Raw genomic sequence first — 18,986 nt, 5'->3', positions numbered from 1 at the left:
AAGGGGTGAGGTGAAGGTAAGTCAGAGCATGTTAGTCACCTGGGCTGTGTCTGAGACTGCAGGTGCTGCCTGCAGAGAATGAGCTACTATCCAGCCTCCTCTGAGGAAGGTTATAATGTCTTCAGTCATTATCCTGAAAGTCATCCCTAGTGGCAGTGATGTCATGCGTCTGTGAAAGGAAGGGGCTTCTTAATGTCCTCATGCATCACTGAGCTCGCAAAAACATCCCTCCTGACTTCTGTGCAAGAGATACAGGTTTTCATCAGGGATTTCTTTGTGCCACATTAAGATTTATGAAATTTCCTAAATCAGGAATTAGGAAATTACCCAAATTCCCAAGTTATAAATACTTCCACTAAGCGAAAATGAAATTGTAAAATGAAAGGTTTGCGTGACAGCGCATGACTTTCACATACTCTAAAATTGACCACAAACGGGACAGGAAGCAGATGGCATTTCTTCAAAAATGCCATCTGCCTAACATTACTCTCCACTGAGAGTAATGTTAGGCCATGTGAAGTAACAGTGAATTTGAAAGAAAAGTACACTTAATCCGTCACACAGCTCACCTGCAGCTGGCAGCTGGAGTGTTGTTGGAGGATCTCACTAGTTAAAACAGTTTGAAGATAAGTTGTTATTTGAATGTAATTAACAAACACTTTTAATTACTTTGGCCATCCATTCTTACAGCCAGCCCCACAGTCATTTTCTAAGCAGTTGGTCTTTCTACAGAAAGAAAGCAGGTCCTGTGATCTAATTGCAGGAAGTTTTTATGCACTGCCTTGCTCACTGTCCATGGCTTTACTATGGCACATTTTCAGGGGCTTGCTCAGCTAAAATTGCCCCATTGCTACAGCTCTCTCTGGGCTTTCAGGGGAGGGGTCAAGAGGCCTGACCTCACTTCCTGTTGGGGCTCCTCACAAACATTCCATTGTCTGTGAGAATGTGCGCGGGACTCGGGGGACTCTGCACATCTGGCAGCTGTTATTAGCAACCTCCTGTAGCCACCCCTTCATCCCTGATGAGCATTACTTCACATGCTAGCAGACATGTGGCCCTTTACACTGTGGGATGGTACTGCTTTTATGAGTCTTGCCTGCTGAGCTGACGCTGATGTTGCATTTTAGTGAAGTATTTAGACAATATAGAGGAGCTGTTAAATGATGTTATAAAGGTGAAAGGGGAAAATGGTTGCCTAATTAACTCTAGTCTAGAACCGTACCTTGGTTTCTTTACAAATTAAACAGGAAACTGTAACTTATTAATCCACCGTGGGTCTTCCGGTAAGCAGGTTTTATTACAATAAACGCTGACAAGGATGTAAAATACCAACAAGCCTCATCTCTCACAAAAGAACAAATTGTTTTTTGCAGAGCCACTCGTTTCAATCTGCTCCCCGCATTCACCAAAAGGAAGAACAGTGTTACGTATTTTGATTCTTCAAGTAAATTGTGGTCTACCGACCTGTGTTCGAACTCGATCAAAACGTGGTATTAAGCAGGTTTTATACTGAAGACAGTTGCACTTTGACAGTGGAAGCACGTGTCTCTCTGTGATCAAAGAGCAACAGTCTCAAAAACGGCAAAGTGGTCTGAGAAGCTTCTGAGCGTTCCTCCTTTAAGACCCAGGATTACACTGGGGAAGTCATTAACAGCACATTCAAACTGTTCTCATGCTCTGAGTCGTGTGAGGTTGGGACTTTCCATCTCTTGTTTACCATTTTATCTACACCACATAAAGCTGAAGCACATATACAAGTGTGCTAATTATGGAATAAAAATAAATCTTTTAGGCTCCAATTTGTCACACTGCTCACCTAATGTTTGTTTTTAGCTGTACCCATGAATGACTGATATGTTTGTGTGCCTGTGTGTCCATTAATCCTCACAGACAAGGAACACACGGAATTGTTTCGGCTACAAACAGACAATATGCACAGACAGTGAAGTGTTGTGGAAACATCTACCCGCACCTTCTCTTCCAGATGAAAACAAAGTGTACAACATACTTTCTTTGCTGTTGTTGTATCAACCTTCCAGACTTCTCAGGTCTTCCAGTTCTGGTCTGCTCTGCATCCACAGAACCAGAACCAAACGAGGAGAAGCAGCTTTCAGCATCTATGCACCACAAATTTGGAACAAACTTCCAGAAAATTGTAAAAGAGCTGAAACACTGACTTCTTTTAAATCTCAACTAAAAACCCACCTGTTTAGAATTGTATTTGAAATGTAATCAATTACAAATTTATTGATGGAACCTGACTTAATGCTGTGTTTTGATTATTGATTCTATATTGCATTGTGTTTCTGTGTTTGTAATGATGTAAAGCACTTTGAAATGCCTTGCTGCTGAAATGTGCTATACAAATAAAATTTGATTGATTGATTGATTGATTTGCCCAGATGGCCACACCAAAAAGAAGATCTATGTTTTTGGCACTTCAAGTTTTTTGAAGGTCATGTGCATTAGAGTTGAGTTAGGACTGTGTGACCAAGATTAGCTAAATACAAGGAAGGAAATGTGTCACACTTCTACATGATGGCATGTTGTTTTTGATACTTTATTGTTTCTTGACAGGATAGTTTAATAAAAAATACATTTAGGTGCAATTTTGCCTTGCTGAAATAAGTTAGACGGAAAGAAAGCAGTGAAGACAGAGACGAGAGCAGCTTCTCCTGAGAGCTGCCTGGAGTCGGGCTGGCTTATCTTCCTCTGTGCTCTAAACACTGAGCTTAAGCCGCATGTCTCTGCTTCTCAGCTTTAGAAGAAACGCGTCCACCCCGCAAATTGACTTCAACCCCACCCACCCACCCAACAAAAGACTCCCCGGTCTTCTTAGTGCTTTTTAGTCTACATTATTACGCATAAGAACTTGATCTGTTTGTTGTGCGGTGCTCACATCTGAATAATCGTATGTGTGTTCTGGTTATTTTATCTGTTCTCACTGTAAACAGAGACACAGCTGAGCTGTGTTTCTGTAAATAATGTAAAAATAAAACCTGTCAATATGTACATGTTAATATATTCAGCGAGGCACATGTTAAATCTCTATTTTTAAGGAAACCATTTTAACAACATGCCTCTCTGGTATGATGACATTTCACAGTTGCATCCACTTGCTGGGGCTCCAACGTGTGCATAAGATAAATTTATTTGCACAGAAAACCTGGAGAGTTTGTTCCCACTTCTGCAAATGTCTGACTGCCCTCTGTCTTTAAACATTAGTACTGGGTGTCTGTTGTTTCCCACTCTCCTGCTCCTCTCAAGAAAAGTTTTTTAGTGGATAGCAAAGCGTGAGGCCCATACGACTGCAGTGGGGGTTAAGGTGGTGACTTTTGTGACTTCCTGCAGATTAACGCTGCGTTTGCACAGTCTTACTAAAGTACCCCTGGAAAAACAAATGTAAATCCACATCTTTTTAACAAGAATATTTTCATCTACTTTACGTCTATTTCCACAAGGTAGAAGCAGTTGTGATGCAAAACCCCAGAAGTGACGCAAACTTGTTTTGGTCTGTGGTCCATCTGTCGTCTCACATCCCTGAGGTGAAAATAAACTCTCAGCAGAGCTGTATACATGACCTCTACATAAATGATAATACAAATACTTCTTTGATTTTTTCCTTTGTTAGTGATAACAAATTCAGATTATAAAGTATGCCTTTGTTTAAACACAATGTTATCTCCCATGTGCAGTTGTCACGTAAGATGTTCCTTCTTTGACCCTGTGGTTAAGATGGGTTTTCAATTAACCCTACATGCTCACTTAGATATGACACAGTACGTGCTCACAGATGTTTCAAAGACCTCATGCACATCAAAACAAAGCTCAGACCTGTCTTTGTGTGTGTGTGTGTTCATGCATAGGATTTCTGCAGATCTCCAGTCAAACACGGAGTGGGAGGAAATGGAAACTAGACTAATGTCTGTAAGCAAAGGACTACAGGAAGTCAAGTTGATCAATAGAGTGTGAAACAAGCTTTTGGTAACCAGGTCAAGCATGCACCTATTGGGATTTTTGCCTGAGAAATGTGTTTGTTGTGCAGCTGAAACAAAAAAGCCTGGGTATGCAAGATACTCGCTGCCTGTTTTTTTGCTCGAGGCAGATTGCTAAATATTTGTTTGAAGGAACGCGTCAAAATGTGTGCATTTCTTTCCTTGAGTAGGTAATCCTCAACTTCCCAACGGGAAGCTAGATTGTGGCTGCCTGGGGTCAGTGTCGTGAAGGGGGCTGGGTGTCGGGGCGTTGTGAGATAAGACGGGGTCGGGCTGCTATTTCCATCCAGCTGTTTCTTAACGTAAGCCTTCTGCCTGTGGTTGAAAGTGAACAATCACAGCGCGGCGCTGCCAAAGCTGTAAAATGTACAATAAACAGAAGCACAAAGGACGTGAGGAAAGATGACAGGAGGGCAAGCAGGGGTGTAGATGTCACACTCTCCTGATACAGCCTGAAACCCCGCTGTCGTTAAACGCTGACACAGACGTAAACATGCACACAGTGAACATGAGCCAGACCTGGGCAGAAAACTCACAGGGCGGGAGACCAGACTTTCCCACTGGGGGAGTGATTGCCTTTGTCCTGGCATCCCAGACAGACTTCTTTGAAAAAGTGACTCATCCACTTTTTAATGAATGTAATAGTTGTGCATTCATAAATCATAAATAAAACGGTGGAGATGCGGTATATTCTTACTGTAATTTTTCATTGTGACAGCTGTGCAAAAACTAAAGCGAGAGAGACTTGTGCCTCTTTCTACGATTATTGGCTGCAAAGTGTTGCCTCCCTTGTGGTCAAACTTCCACATGCTAGCCAGAAAACAATGCTTTGATCAGCACACATTCTTCAGTTCACTATTTCACTCTCCTCCCCAGTTTTTTATTACTGGCTGCAGCTGGAGCACCTCCAGTTGCTCATGCCTTCACTCCACTGAGGTCAGGCTGACAAAATTCCACTTCAGAGAGCTGACACCACCTACCTACAGATGAAACCAGGTATTTATATACATGGTCTAAAAACCATATTCTTGCCCAAGTTCTGACATCAAATGAAACTAGATGGTTCTTTACTAAATTTATGATTGTGAAATACCAAAATATAGAGGAAATATATTTGATTTTTTCTAATTCTGAAGCTTACATAGTGTCTGGTAAAATATATGTAATTTTTTAAAATGTTATTCTTATCTCTCTATAAGCTTCTCTCTAATGTTTGCAGGAAATTTGGAAAATTCTCAGGTTTGCCTACAAATTTTTATGAGCCAAAATTAAGGCTCTGTGATGACCCCTCCAAATCACTTACAAAGTCCATACACCACTTTGTTACCTATTTTGAGGTTGATGTGGAAAAATTACAATAAGGTCACACCTGCTAGTTGTATTGATATATGTTTACTCTAAGTTCTGTATAGTCCCACCAAGATAAAGCTATTTGGGTTACATGTACAAGGTAGGACGTTGTTTTTTCTACTGCATGGGAACCAGTCTTTCCCATGCTTTGGATCCCTTATCCCTTTTGTATAAAACTCATGTGTTGTCTCTGCTTGGCAGAGCTTTCTGTTCAGACTTGCTTCATTATTGATTGTTTAAAAGTGTATTAGTTTTCTTCATTACAGTTGCATTTAGCAAATACAAATAATCTAGGCAATTCTAACTCACCTAAATCTTGAACGGCTTAGTCTTATTTAAGCTCAGAAGTTTTGAAAAGTCTTTTCATGCACTCTATGTAAGTATGATTTTTCATCTGCTTGTTTCACTGTAATTCAAGCCGACATCCTTGCAAAGACGAAGTTGTTTACTGTGCTGCAGATGATACTTTGTCCCATCTTTGCCTTACCTTCCGCTTCGGTTTTCTATTTCTGTTTCACACTCTGCTGCAGCCAGTGTGCAGTACATTTCCTGACTTTTGGCCTATAAATTAAAATGTACAGTGACAGAGATAAGTGACAGAAAGGAACATCCTCTATGTGTATGCAAACAGGAGTCAACCACAGTAGCTCAAAAATAAGTATTAGTAAAAGTGATACATTTCATATCCTAAGAAGTACAAATAATTTAAAACAATGTTGGTGCTTTCAACAAGAGAAAAAGTTGTTGTTTCTTCACAACTTTTTTGACTAATCAAATGCATGTGACCGTTTGCACAAGTCTTCTCTTCTTGTTTTCTATGAATCATCTCAGAGCTCTGTTGTGTTTTATGTAATAAAACAACATGTTTATGTCACTGTCGGTAAGCTAAATACAGGGCTTGTCAAACAGCAATTCAGAAGTAAACCTGGCTTGGTTTCAAGTCGTCTTGCTTCAAATAAAAGCACCTTGCTATAATAATCTAGCCTCTCAGATAAGCTGGCATTCATGGGTGGAATTTCTAGTGTGGTGTTGACATCATGAATTGTTGCACTGGGTTCCAACTTTCAACAACATTTGAAGTTATGACGAAAAGATAGTCTGTTTCGACAGAATGGTAACTTTCTTTATACTTTGAGTAATAGAAAGAGTGAAGAAGAAAAAGCACATTGTGACCAAAGGACACTGGTAACACCGAGGCACCTGTTGTTTTGCAATCAAAACAACAGGTGTAATAAAGACTTTAGTTAAAGAAATGTTGTCAGAAACCACAGAAAAAGGACAAAATTACACATGTATATCTTCTTTAGCACTAAAAGTGGTTTCAAGCAGCGCTAGAGGATAAGTAACAACAGATCCAGATTCCACAGACTTGCACATGTACTGGCAATCCATCTCCCATACAATAGAGGGCCTTACTTCAATACTAAACAATATCCACCCCATTGACAAGCGCCGTCACTTTTTCCCAGATCAAGTTCATAATGAGCCAGGGAGACGTGAGCATGACGCCCTTAAACTGACTTCTTCTAAAACACATTTAAAGGCGGTCTAGCATCAGCAGATCTGACGCGTCTGTGAGCAAGACTTTCACAAAATGATGACTCTGAGCTCATGCTGCTGCTTGCCAGCAGGTCTGGTTCTGCTTGCTGATTTGTGAGTCATACCATTAGAGTTTTCCAAGTGTGCAGAGTGGAAAAACAACTTGCTGCATCGCTATCTGACCTAAAGGCATGTATGATAAGGGCAGCATCTTTGTGACAGACCGAATGCGTTCACTCCCCTCTAGAGTGAATGATGGGACATGCAAAGTCAAACATGCATGTATCCGCTCATAAAATGTTGAATTTGGCAACGCTGTGGTGGCCACAGAGACACGCTCCATGAAAACTGACGAAAATCGCCGCTGGATAAGAAAACAAAACTGTGGCTTTAATTAACAGTTCACACGATTCCCTTTGTAACTGGCAGTAATCTGAGTAATCTAAAACAGACTGGATTAGACATTTTCTCTCATGCCAGCGAAGCAGCAGGCTCACAGTTTATAGCTAAGTTTAAATGTAAATCCAAGCATACACACGCAAGATAAACTGCAAACTAAAACTCAGTTTGGAAACACAAATGGAGCCCATGAGTATATTTAGAAAAACCAAGACTTTTTCTTTTTACAGTGTTGAAATAAGATGAACCACATTTTGTGGTGTTAAGAATTCAACTAGTTAAAGTTGAATTAAAGCTAAAGAAAAACATGGATGTTTCTTAAATTGCCTCTGTGATTTCAGTTGGTAGAAACAAAGTTACTCTCAGTCAAGCTTTTTCCTTGACAATCTAAGTAAAACAGCTTTCAGACAGACTCATAATTCAGTCCAATTTGTAAAAGGAAATGACTAACAGTTAGTGAGCTCTTTTGCTTGACTCCTTCTGAGGTAAGTGATTGTAATAACCCAAATGAAGTACACCGTCATATTCTAGATTCAGATCTGTTCTGCATTGTAACCTCTTCTCTAGATGCACCTCTACTCTGATGAACAACCCTGAATACCAAAAAAAAAAAAAAAAAAACTTCTTCTGTACAGTTCTCCCCTCCATAAATCACAAACCCACTCCCAGACTGTTCCCTGTGGAGCTCCAAGGGAGAAACATCATCCTTTTCCCTTTCCTCTACGACCGCTAAGAGCTCCACCCACCTTCTTCTGACTGCTTTAATGCAGCCAAATTTAGCAGATGAGAACTTCCTCACCATTTTACCACAACCTCCACAGGGTCTCTGTTTCCTTCTGAGTCACTCGCGGTATACTCAGGTCTTTACAGCCCCCATCTGACGCACCACATTGGTGTCAAAGTCGAGCTCCTTCAATCAGTCTTCCTGCCCCTTTTATCTGTATGTGTTTCTGCATGAGGCCGTGTTGTCGTTGGAAGCCTTTATTGCCCCTCACTTCACAACACTAGTGCTACGGTCAAAACACTGTTTTTCCTCTTATAGTTGCAGCGTTGAGGCAAACAATGAAGCACATAACCAAAACCTCCTGCAGGCTCATGTTGCAGTAATAACACATATAACGGAGGAGGACAGAGCTGCAGAATGCAGACTGGGAAAATGTTCCATGACACAGCACAGCCCTGTTATGCAACCTTTATTTTACAATCGGGATGAAAAAGATTTTATTGATTGGCCTGTGTTTAGCCCCAAAAAACAGATGGGAGCTTGGTGTTGCAGCCTAACCCAGGAGAGTGGCACAGGCCTGTCGCTGCACGCCCGTCACATGCAGGTGAGCTGATTAATCCAGAAGGTTAGGCTGACATGTGAGTAACATACCCCATTGTATGGTTGGGATGAGTGCCATCATGGCCAGAGGGTATTACAGGAACTCTTGTTCTGCTCTCATGATGAGCACATAAACAGAGAACATCCGTAAACAGTTTGGAGGACCCTGTTGGACTTTGTTCCAGAAGGGTGGGGAAAGGCAGAAAGCAGACTAAGACAGAGGGCCAAACGAGTGAAACGCTGCAGCTGATATTCCCCTCAATGACGGCCCAGTCGGGGAGGAGCAACATCAAACTGCCTGCACTTTCCTCTGGGACCTTCTGCCTGTACAAACAAACCGACCCCTGGCCTCTGGTCTAATGGGAACCAGACCTGCTCGAGGACCAAATCTCCTCGTTCTCCTTCCCCTCCACTGCTCTCCATATGACCAGGGTTCTGTTGACTCACACTCCAGCTGAAGGACGCACTTCAATTATCCCAAACAGACCTGAAAATATTCCCCCCCTTTCCTCTCTCTGAGCTTTCCCACACAGCAACAGTTCACGGCGTTCCATGTTCCTACATCAGAGCTGACCTTCTTGACCCTCAGGCAAGCAGACTCCAGTGACCTGCACTTATCTCCGCACACTCACATGCTTTCTCTATCACTCCTCCTCTTTCTCTCAATCTATAGATCTCTAAACTCCGCGATTATCGTGCCGATATAGGCAAATGTTTCTTGCCCAGTCAAACTGTGCGTGTCAAATAAGACCTTTGTGCATTATTAACGGCGTAATTACATTTTCATTTTCATTGCATGACAGAAGCTTGAAGTTCAGGTCGCCATGGCTATCTACTGGGTGCTGAGTGCATGCAGCCCATCCCTGTCTGCAGAGCCTGAATGTTCTCATTGTGAGGGTTCAAAGTTTATCACTGAATGTCCTCCCAGTCTCACTGCTGTTTTTATCTGAATGTTCTGCTTCACTAAAGTATGAATACTGGCATCGAGTCTGATCCAGAGAAGAAAAAAGGCCCTTAAGACACATAGAGCTTCCACATTGACTGCACAAAGAAAGCAGAGTGGGCTGACTGTGACGTGACCCGGCGACAGTGGGCCTTGTGGACAAGTGGTGCTGTTTAAATTGCACGACTTTATCGCTGGGTTCCTGTTCCCGTATGATAAGCCTTGGATAAAACAAGACAAAACAAAAAAAAAATACAAGCTAACACTTCTTTGTGTTGTTACTCTTTATCGTAGCAATTAAACTTTTATAAGGCTGGAGAAGCACGTAGTCTGTGCATGTAAAATCAGCAACCGGGTCACTGACGGCAAGTGCCTGAAAGTGTGGCAGATTTATTGATGAGAATGGACTGTGTCCAAAGGGCTGGAAAGAATTCACAAACACTGGATATGACTGTTCAGCTCTGGCCTTCCCACACATCTGGGTACAAACCCGTCAATGTTCTCGTGGGCGAAGATCCGTGATGAACCAAGCAAAGCCGATGCCCATTTCACAGTTATTTTACACTCCTTCAGACACATACAAAGCAACACCCTAAATCTGATTTTTGCCTGGTCTTGTGAGCTTCTGCATGGATTGACTAAAAGTCTGTTTTTTTATGGGATTTCTGGTTTACCTCTTTGTGTTTTGCAAGCCTAGAGTTGCAAAGCAGCTCCATGGAACTAAAACGCTGTTCTGCTCCGTCAGCACAAAGCAGCAACAAACCTGTTGCAACTTACCCCCTACTGGCTCCAGAAAAGAGGTTATGAGTAGGAGTTACACACAGGATGTGAAACAAAAGCCCTATTTCCAGACAACTTTAGTTCTCAAAAGCGCAGCAATAACTTTAAACCGAGATTTGGTTGTATTCTCCTCTATAAGATGCAAAATAAAGAAACAGATTTTCAAAACCTTCCATATTATGTGTTTAGGGAATTTAAATCAGTACAGTATTTGACTCCAGCAATACACTCATGAATACAAAGTTAGATGAGTAGCATCGTGGTGGTGCATCATCCTCCCCTTTAATTACACCGCTTAACTGTTTGGGAAGAGGAAATGATAACTTACAGTGATGACTGGTCTGTATTTGACTGTCTGATTCTCCTATTCATGATGTACAAACATTTACCACAGACGACATTGTACTGTTTGTGGGTATGCTCTAAATCACACTGAATGAAATCTGATGAAATAAAATTTATCTTTGAAAGAGATAACATTTTAATGGTACAGTCTCAAAAGTTCCAGCATGTGAATATCCATACAGAGTACATTCACTCATACAAAAATGGGCTGTGCAGTGGACATTAATACTTCCTCATATGAGATCACGCCTTTTGCTCCTTTGTCAGCTTGGACACTTTTCCTTACATTGGGAATGTTGAATCAACCAATATTTCAACATTGTAGAAGTTGAACTGTTGAATGTACCTACAGCAGTGTGTGTAGTCATCTCACTGATTAATACAGATTGCTGCACAATATATTGAATGGCTGAAGCTCATGTGAATCCAGAAAATTGTCCAATATAGCTCATCAAGGATGATAATCACATATCAATTATGGCCCTTTAATTAATATGAATCATTCATTTTCCAGTCTGGAATAGTTATACAACATGCACCTCAACCAGATTGCTAAAATCCAGAACTGAGTCATGAAGTTTGAATTCATTTTTATTTAGATAGGCTCAAAAATATATGTTCTGGCTCCAAATATAGTACGAGCCCATGCTTTCTGAAGCAGTCAGCGTGGCTTTGGTGTAACTCTGACACAATAATGGGCCTCTCTTCTCATCAGAATTGGTATTTCTCATTCCTGACATATTTTTCATTTTTAAGCATAATACATAAAGGTTTAATCATGTTGAGATTAATGTTCGCCTGATTTGTTGGTTAGGAATCATTGTTCCAGTGGATCAATTAAATGTATGAACTTTTAACTTTCTAGCACAAACGTTTAAACCACAAGACAAAAGGAAATTGGTTAGCATGTTGAGTAACAATAAAGAAGAACTGGATACAAAGGTTTTATCAGTAAGATAGCCACAAAATTACATGTAGACTAGTCAAATGACTTCTTTAGAAAAGTTTAGTAATCATACAAGATAAAGATTGGTCTGCACCACAATGATGGAGGGTGTTTGAAATACTCCAGGTTGGATTTACAAAGATATGAATACAGAAGGAGCTTTCAAACATTGTGGTGACTCCTGGTGTATTGCACAAAATGGCCACAATTTGATATTACAACAAGGCAATGAATTTAAAAACACTAGAAAACACGTTTTCTTGCAGGTTTGACATTTATTAACCTACATCAGAAATATTCCTGGTGTAACCAGCCTCCCTGTTTCTGCTTAAAAACATAGCATCCCCACAGCATGACGCCATTACTTTAGTTGATTCAGGATTATATGCAGTGTTAGATTATAAACTAAATCATCTTGAAATTTCTTGACAACACCCTGACCTGTTTAATGTGTCCTTGTCTCTTTTTGATGCTGTTTGTCCTACTGATTTTCTCTCATAAACCTCTGGGTCCTTCAGAGCCACAACAGTTGTACTTAAATGACAATTAAATGGCACACAGGCAGACTCGATGTACCAAATAGCTGATTTCTAAAGATAATTTCTTCCACTGGGTTGTATTTAGGGGTAGCAGCCTAAATAAGGCTGAAAGCGTATGGCACATCTTTTAAATTTGAAACAATTTGCACAAATCCACATTGATCTCATGGATAAAATCCTAATAAAATTAAATAAGAAAATAAATAATTTTTCTACTCAATGTAATTTAATAAAAGGCTTTGACGTATGTTATCAGGGTTGCCAATCAATGTCAATCTTTTGTTCATTCCCACATCTTTTATGGATGTATGGAAAATTTTTACTATCAGTGTTTTGAAATCCCACTTCTCGAGGCAATCTCTCCTGCTCCAACACATCTGAGTCAAAAGAGAAAATCACGTAAACACACAGTGATCACATTCTACTGAAGCCTTTTAATGACGTATCATATAAAACCAGGCATGTTGAAGCACAGAAACAAATAGAAACATGCCAAATACTCCCAGAACTGTCATTAGGAAACCATAAGTAAAGACTTTTTTCCCCTAAATACTCTGGAAATGATTAGGGAAGACACAGAAAACTGTTTTGTTTGAACTTGTGTCTTGGAGGGGAAAAAGGCCAAAAAGAATTTACATCTTAAAGCTGTTGAAACATTTCACAAACAGAAGTTTCAAATTATTGACCTTCAAGCATTCTTGCTCTCCAACAACATTGCTTAAATCACTGCTTGCGTCATCTAGTGTTAACTAACTTGTTGCCAATAATCAACAATAATCATTCATGCAGTAATTGTCCAATAAGTGCGAGACTTGCTAGTGGAAAAGTGCCTTAAGAGACTTCAGTCTACTTGCTTCCTTAAACAGGGGACAGATTTTTCTTTTGGATACACAATGTATAGCAAAAACCCCCACAGCTGTGTTTGCTTGATTTAATTTGGGGACATGTGAACCAGCATGACACAGCCTCAGTAGATATTCAATGAGCTCCCATTGATCTGCATGAAATATGTACTCCCATGCCACACAGCTGAAAGGGATGTAATGGAAGCAGCTCAATAAGGCAACATTAACAAAGAAAATGACAAGAACAAATCCATTGTTTCTCCCAAATGATCATAGGGGACTCGGCTTTTTTTTCGATTTTTTTTTTTGCTTGTTTGTGTCTATTCAAATGTTATGCAACATTTCTTGTTTTTGACCGTCTTAGTAAAACACACTTATATCTTACAACATAACCGCAAAGGAATAACATGTGGTGTTCTCCCCCGATTAGTGCAGGTGGGTGTGTCTAGCAAGGACTCATGTCTGTGTTCGTTTACATTCCCACTGATCACATTCATTGCAACAAAGTATCAGCAGGAAGAGACTGACAAACAGTCGAGGTCATTGACCCATTTCAGGGGGGAAAAAAATAAAACACCCAGCAGTTTTCCCTGGTATTTCAAATTAATGATTATTCCATCGCTGAAGGACGTTTGATAAAGAGACAGAGCTGTGTTTGACTGGTAATGTCAAACCAAATTGTTGACTATTAACAGTCAAACATACACAATGCCAGTTGTTAAAATTTACTTCCTTTTCTCTCCTTTCTTTTCTAATTTTGGTCTTTTCCTTCTCATTGTTCCAGTGCCACATTGCAGCCTTGTTGGCTCACAGGAAATACGGACACCTGGATTCAGCTCGTCTTTCAGATTGTTCTCTTGTTCTAGGAGCGCTTACGTCAAAGTCTATTGCCCTGCGATGACAGAGATGATGTGGCATGGTCTGATAGTGAGAAACTGTCTCAAGCTGGGACTCCACACCCCCGGAGTCCCACACTGATCCCCTCTCCTGAATCAAATGTACAGAAATGTGTGGGATTACTCTCACAGGAGGAACTTGAACCCTTTTGACTTCCTGCCCGCTGCTGAGGTCACTGGTCTTGGTGGGAGTGTCTGTGAAATGCGTGCTCAACAGCAACCAACTGATGGCAAGAGAGGAGAAGGGTGGGGGGACTGGGATGCAAAGCATGGGCAGGGGAGTAGATGACAAGTTGACATGGGGGTGGAGGAGGGTAAAGGACAAAGGGAGAAGGTTGTCCACAGCCTTCATCTACTGTGAGCCTGAGGTTCATAACATATGTTCATGTTTAGGAAAAACTCAAGTCTGCATTTAAATAAATGGTGTAAAGGTGAGGGTCCAGAAAAATCAAGATTTGTTTTTAATGGATTGTTTTTTTAGCTAGTGTAGAACATCTGCATTGCCTTTCAAAAGCCTTCCTACATGTATTTGTATTCAGCTCTGATCAGTACTCTGTCTTGGTACGTTTGCAGTAATGTCATAGTCTATTTTCAAATGATGGATTTAGCAAAGCTCAGTGAAAGGTTCAGTGTTATTGTTTTATAGCCTGACTCTGCTTTAGGCGTCTCCAGAACTTAAGTCCCAGACCTTTTTGTGTTCTCTGGTCTTCTTAAAACTGATTGCTCACTGATGTTTTCTATATAACCATCACGTCTTCACAAAAACATTGTTTTCGTAATAAGATTGCGATCTATTCACAAATTTCTCGAACTGGATTTTCCCCAGAAGTTTTTTTTTTTTTTAAAAGAAAGCAAATACAAATACATACATATCATACCAGTGGAGATTTTTTGGTAACTTTATTTGAAGCGGTGTACATAAGACTGACATGAGACTGTCATAAACATGACAAAACACATGTCATGAACATTAATGGCTCTTCAAAAATGTTTATGACAGGGTAAATAATCCATCCATCCATTCATTTTCTGTACACCCTTGTCCCTAGTGGGGTCGGGAGAGGTGCTGGTGCCTATCTCCAGCGAACGTTTTGGGCGAGAGACGGAGTTCACTCTGGACGGGTCACCGGTCTGTCACAGGGCTCGGTAAATAATTACATTTTTAATGGAAAGGTGCACTAAAAGTTGCATTAAAAAATTAATTGAAAGTGTTTGCTTTTCAGTATTCAGTAAACAATGACACTTTTAATGCAGAGTTCCATTACAACTTGTATTAAAAATAAATTGAAAGTGTCAACTTTGCATTAAAAGTGTCATTATTTACCAAAAGACACTTCCTTCCGACAACACTCATAAGCATTCATGAAGACTCCTTCATATTTGTGGCAGGTGTTATGTTATGTTTGTGACAGTTTCAGGTCAGTCTTACACACAAGCCTTCAAATAAAGTGTTACCGTTTTGTTTTGTCAGAAATTCAAAGGAAAACCTGTCCGTTTCAATCTATTTCACTTTTCATTGGGCTTTAAAATGTTCAGTCAGATGATCAGAAAATAATCCATAAGCAATGTTAACATCACGTTGTGGTTGGACTGAGAGCAAGCAGAATATTGGACTTAATGCTTCTCACTGTGTCACAATGAAGAATTTCAACACAAGAGTGTCTTCCAGCAACCTTGCGGCGTCACATGCTGGACCCTGACATCTAGCCTGCGTCTTGCTTTCTCCTACCTGATGTTAAAACAGTCCTTGTTAGAGAAAACGCTGCATTCGGTGTGCATGAGGGTCAGGTTACCCTAACCACCACTGTACGCAACATGACCTGAACCGCTGCGAGGGTAAAGAGGGGGTGCACCTTGAAAGCAGCACCTCCAACCTTAAAGGTACAGTGAGGGGGAAGGAAGGGAGGGGCAGGATGGTGATCATACACACAAAGCCATCTTGTTTCAGACCAGGTTCAGATGGAGCTGTTCCATTGCCAAGAACTTCCACATCCTGCCGCCCTGTAAAATAGCCAACGTTCAAACAAGTTGCACGAACAAAGACCCATACAGGACTGTGTACATTCCTCCAACACACTCACACAGAGTACAGTATATCTCTTTGTCTTGCGTCAGGTTATTTACAGTTTGTGATGCCACCATCATTTGAGAGTTTCTTAAGAGGTCGTGGTTTCATAATCTCACACAACAACGCAATTAACGAATTCTGACTCTGCTTTGTCAGCACACACACGCGCACACACCCCGACACATGCACACGCAGTCCCCCGTCACCGTGTCCCTGAGTTTCACCCGAGGGCAGTAACAACATAATGCCTTCCAGATGTTGGGATGCTGTACTCTCCAGCAGACCTTGGAAGTCAGTGCCTCTCTCATGGTGTTAATGGTGCCCAAGAGGCCTTTGATGGGGGAAGGGAGGCGAGGTCACAGGCCCCTTTCAAGCTCCTACAGAGCCCACAAAAAGGACCTGGGGATGCTTTCCCTTTCACAGGGTAATCACTGATCCATCATCTCTTTGCATTGATCAGCAGGGATTCAAACAAAATACTGCAACCTGGGTGGGGTTTAAAGCGGCATCTTGGTATCATTGAATGGCGGGCGTGCTCACAAACAGAATAACAAAGTCTTCTGCAGCTGTTCTCTGTGCAAATGGGAAATGGGGGTAAATACTATTAGGTTTCATTGTTAGCATCCTTGGGTTGGGCTTTTGGGTATCTCATATCAGAAACCTGTTACGATTCTGCAATCTTTCCCAGTTCAGTTTGTTCTGCATCTATGGAAATTTCTCAAGATTAACTTCTTTTATCATGTTCTTTACCTTCTCTCACTAAGTGATACCGGAGTGTAAGATGAACAGTTTCAAAAGTCTCCGATATTAATCTGCATCTGGATCACCAGAACTCCCCAGAAGATAACGCAAGTTAAAAAATTCTAATAATAAGTACAAGTTTTTACTGACATCCTTAAAGACACCAGCTAAGAATCATTTGAGTTTGCCAGGTCAGAGAAAGAGCCACAAAGTCAGGCGATAAAACATTTTTACCCTTTGGGGGATCCACAGAGGCCGCAAGTGAGCCCGGGAACAAAATCCAAAAAGGAGAGAGAGAGGGAAAAAGTTTCAAGCTGAAGAGCCCTGTGAGAAAGCATCCATCTGCAGCACATGCTGGAGACAGTCCAAAGCAAATAGGTTAAAATTAAACCACAGAAAGACAGCCAATCTGTATATTTAAAGTTCCAGCAAACACTGGATTACCTTGTTACCATTTCAAAGGCCTAAGAAATTGTCAGTTTTGTGGTCTATCCCACCACAATGCAACCAATAATCTATGTAGCAGCTACACAGCTGGCCGGGGCACAGCCGGTCACCACAAAATGAGGCAAGATAGGAAATAAAACTATGTCGATCTTCCGCAATCCATCGGCATGCAAAAGGAAAACCATTTTCCTCGAAAGAAATTTCTGAAATTCAAACATTTATTTTCCTGAAATCACAAACCCACCCATTAAAAGCTTTTGATAGAAATATGAGCCCAACATTTTCTCTGAGCTGGGTGTAACAACGTAATACGCTCAGTTTAAACCAAATAGCAGAGCAGAGCAGAAACAGAGAGAATTTCAAACGATACCTACATTATGTCAATACAAATTTTATAAAGGGAATAGAGTGCATTTTAATTTTAGATGAAGTCAAGAAAAAATTGCAGAACCTTCTTTTGATGGTGAGACCTGTCTGTACAGAAAACAACCTGCATGACAACACTGAATTCTGTTTCCTGCTGAATATATACATGGGGTACTTATATGCAGTTTTATTTTTACATTTATTTTTCTAAATAAATGTAAAATGTTATTTATTTTTATTTATTGTAAAAATATTTATTTGCATTGCTTAAACCCCTCCTAGTAGGCACCAGTTGCAATACAGTTCATTAAAACTGGGATTTGTGTTGCAGTTTCAACTTATTACATTTGAACCCTGTTGATTATGTTGGAGCTCAGGTGAAACCACAGTTAGCAGATGCTGTAGCTGTGGTTTGCTACTGCTGGGATCTTGTGACGACTGAAGAGATCAGTCTTTGAGATTTGCAAAGGCTCCCTGCTACATCTTAACCAAAACCCGCAGGTTTTTGCAAAGCACAGAGCACATTGTTTGATGGTTTAAGACCGTTTCAAGTTGCTGCAATTTAGCACTATTGTGCCATCTAGTGGCGAATTATGATTTCCCCCCCTCCCCCCCACCTTTGTAATGAAGTGAAGCAGCTGAAAACTCCAAGGATTTAATGATGATAGGTTGTTGTAAGTTGTTTATCTTCATGTTAGGAAATGTTTAATGTATTGTAGAAGGGACATTGACAAACTGGTGATTTGCATGTTGAAATTTATCATGAGAACACATTGCAGGTTCGGTCTCTAGGAGGAGCCAGAGATCTTGATTGTTAGGCAACTTTTCTGCATCTGTTTTTGCAGTTAAATCCCCGAACAAAAATAAAATAAATAAATAAATAAAAACCATTATCCTCACATGCTTTTCTGTCTCCCCGAGGAATCGTTTAACATTGTGAGCTTTTGTTTTCAGAAGATAACATCACGCAAAAGGTTAAGAGCATCTCAAGTCAAATAAATGTCGTGGGAGTGTCACTGCTGTTCAGCTGATAAATATTTGCTCTTTATCTCTCCCAGACTGCATTACATCATTTTACACAGCCTCTGCATGTAGAATAAACTCAAAATTATTTTTTGCTGAGAAAAAATAACATGCTGCTGAGAGTTAAAAAAAAGAAATGTTTATTATTTTTTACCAGAATCTTTTAGAATTTTGTGTTTATGCTAAATAACTTGTAGGAGGTGGATGATTTTTTTTTAGTTGTTTTTATGCTCCAGTTCCCTAACCGTTTCCATATGGTTGAGTCAAGCTATATGTTGCAGATTAATGACCCTCTCCTGCAGACCATCAGGATCACATAATGCAGTTAGAGAGGGAGGAAAAGGGGATCTGGAATCTGATGTCGGACTATATCGCTTCCCTTCATCCAAAGAAGAGGATGAAAAATCTGATGTCTGTGCAAAAATGTGTAACCTGGTTGT

This window comes from Xiphophorus maculatus, chromosome 16 (assembly GCF_002775205.1).
Source record: "Xiphophorus maculatus strain JP 163 A chromosome 16, X_maculatus-5.0-male, whole genome shotgun sequence".
NCBI classification, from domain to species: domain Eukaryota; kingdom Metazoa; phylum Chordata; class Actinopteri; order Cyprinodontiformes; family Poeciliidae; genus Xiphophorus; species Xiphophorus maculatus.
This window is presented reverse-complemented; position numbering follows the sequence as displayed.